This window comes from Trichechus manatus, unplaced genomic scaffold (assembly GCF_000243295.1).
Source record: "Trichechus manatus latirostris isolate Lorelei unplaced genomic scaffold, TriManLat1.0 scaffold00692, whole genome shotgun sequence".
NCBI lineage: Eukaryota > Metazoa > Chordata > Mammalia > Sirenia > Trichechidae > Trichechus > Trichechus manatus.
This window is the reverse complement of record NW_004444628.1, coordinates 1-2,928: the sequence shown is the minus strand read 5'-3', so window position 1 is coordinate 2,928 and position 2,928 is coordinate 1. Positions and strand designations below refer to the sequence as shown.

The 2,928-nt window shown below is 40.3% G+C and overlaps 1 pseudogene; it reads left to right on the top strand.

Moving 5' to 3' along the window:
• The first annotated feature begins 2,242 nt into the window (after positions 1–2,242).
• On the top strand, positions 2,243–2,914 carry LOC105757012 (olfactory receptor 4F21-like; annotated as a pseudogene).
• Positions 2,915–2,928: the final 14 nt, after the last annotated feature.

Sequence of the window (2,928 nt, the reverse complement as noted above, 5' to 3'; positions counted from 1 at the left end):
AGATTCCTTTCCAATAATTCATTCCATTCCATTAACACATGATAACTTATTTATCTATTCCTTTATTGTGGACAGATAGGTTAATTCCATTACCACATGCATTTCCGAGGAAGAATTAACTGGTTTGGATGACACACATTATTTCACATTCTCATAATAGTTCTGTAAGACATTTCCATTTTACAGATGTGAAAAAGGGCTCACAGATGAAATGCATGTCACTCAAAACCACTAAGTATTGAGTGGCAGGATGTGATACATGTTTTTTCAGATACTGAAGCCTATATCGATTTCATTATACCGTGCAGTTTCTTTAAAAATAATTACTATAAGAGGTTTTAAGTACGAATATAGAGATGAATTCAAAGAGTGACATACTCACACACAAGAGACTATGTTTCGTATCAACCAACAGATGAGTCTAGAGTCTCTGTATCCACACTGAGTTTGATGATATGATCAGTTCACTGTGGTACAAATGGTGGACTCAAGCTGTTTACTGAGGACCTGTTATGTATCTTCTTGGCACTCTGGAGGTTATAAAGATGCATGATAGGTGGAATAGTTTTACAATCCACTTGGATTAAAAATGAAACATTAGAAACAGAAAACAACTTGTGTTGGAGTAGTTAAGAGTGATTTCCTGAAGGAGGTGAAACTTGAATACAGGCCACATTGAGAAGACTTCGTTGTGGTTAGCTGGATCTTCTTAAGAGATTTCAGTTCCCTCTCAAAAAATAAAGGTTGAGTGGAGCAGATTCAACTGGCCTTTTTCCGGTATAAGTCTATTCAGACGACCATTTTTCTCCAAAAAGGAGTATTCACCCAAACAACTAGCATAAAACTAAGTGTTTTAGCAAAGTGCCAAGTTTCTCAGGAGCACTGATGTGCTTTAATTAATTGATACAGTTGTCAGAGATAGTTAATCATAGAGGCTAAGCAGCAGTCATTGGTATGTCAGTATATGACAGTCGTTAGTCCTAAAAGGGGCTCATCTTTCTTGAACATTTTCTATATTCACCCTGCCACACGTTTTTGTGCAGACTGAATCATCGGGGTATTATAAGTTAATGAAGTAAAGGAGGAAACTGGGAAAAGTACTGATCTTGTAGAGGTCCCTGGGTGGTGCCAGTGGTTTGTACTTGACTACTAACCTAAAGGTTGGCGGCTCAAACCCACGCACTGGCACCCCATAAGAAAGACCTGGCTATCTGCTTCCCTAAGGATCACTGCCAAGAAAACCCCATGGAGCAGTTCTACTCTGTAACCCATGGGATTGCCACAAGTCAGTACTAATGCGACGGCAATAGGTTTACTAATTTTTGAGCCAGTGGACCTATTTTCTAGCACTTGCTCTAATGTTAAACTATGGCCCTGGTCAAGGTATTTAACATATTTGGGTATTTATTATAAGGAATCTGCTCACAAGATTGTGGAGGTTGGCAAGTTCAACATCTGTAGGACAGGCGTGAAGGCTATAAACACACACAGGATTTGATGCTAATGTCTCGAAATTCTTCTCTGGGAAACAGCAGTGTCTGCATTTATGGCCTTCAGGATAGTAAATAAGACCTCAGTTATGTCTATGGTAATTGCCTTTATTCAAAGTCAGCTGGTTGGAGACTATAAACACATCTACAAAATATCTTCACAACAACAACAAGACTAGTGTTTCATTAAATAACTTGGTACTATATTCTAGATATTTTGGAGCGCTGGTGGCACAATGGGTCAGATCTTGGCTGCTAATCAAAAGGTCAGCAGTTCGAATTCATCAGCTGCTCCTTGGAAACCCTATGGGGCAGTTCTACTCTGTCTATAGGGTTGCTGTGAGTTGGTATTGACCCAACAGCAACAGGTTATGTCCTAGATTTTTTACGGTATTATAACCATGAGTCAGTGCCAACTGAATGGAACTAACAACAGTAGCAAGATAAATTGGAACATGAAATTAACCATCATAGGCATTAAAAGTAGAGTCAACTTGGTGGTAGGGAGCAGCTCTATATGGCAGCCACCAACTTCTCTGTGTGATCACAGTTTTAGGGTTCATCGGTATATTAGGATGGATGTAATGCCAAAGTGTAGATGTTGTTGTTTTTAGGTGCCGTTGAGTTGATTCCAACACAGAATGATCCTAGATACAGCAGAATAAAACACTGCTCTGTCCTGCTCAATCCTCCACAATCCTCACAATTGTTGCTATGTTGGAGCTCATTGTTTCATTGTTTCAGCCACTGTGGAGATAGACTTTCATAGTTTTTAGTTTTATCCTTGTAGTTTATTAATATAATTCTTATAATTTATATTTCTTTCTAGTCTCCTCTTTTAGCTAGCACTGCTGGCAAAGCCAATGGATGGAGCAAATCACTCTGTGGTGTCAGAGTTTGTGTTCCTGGGACTCTCCAATTCCTGGGAGATCCAACTTGTCCTCTTTGTGTTCTCCTCCATGTTGTATGTGGCAAGCATGACAGAAAACTCCTTCATTATTCTCACTGTGACTTCTGACCCACACTTACATTCCCCCATGTACTTTCTGTTGGCTAATCTCTCCTTCATTGACCTGGGTATTTCTTCTGTCACTACAACCCAAGTTGATTTACGATCTTTTCAGAAAGCCCAAAGTCATCTCCTTTGGAGGCTGCATTGCTCAGATCTTCTTCATCCATATCATTGGTGGTGTGGAGATGGTGCTGCTCATAGCCTTGGCCTTAGACAGACATGTGGCTATTTGTAAGCCTCTCCACTACCCAACCATCATGAGCCCACGAATGTGCATCTTTTTATAGTGTCAGCCTGGATGATTGGCCTTATCCACTCTGTGGTTCAATTGGCTTTTGTAGTAAACTCATGTTTCTGTGGCCCCAATGTGTTGGACAGCTTTTACTGCGACCTTCCTGGGCTCATCAGACTGGCCTGCACAGACAC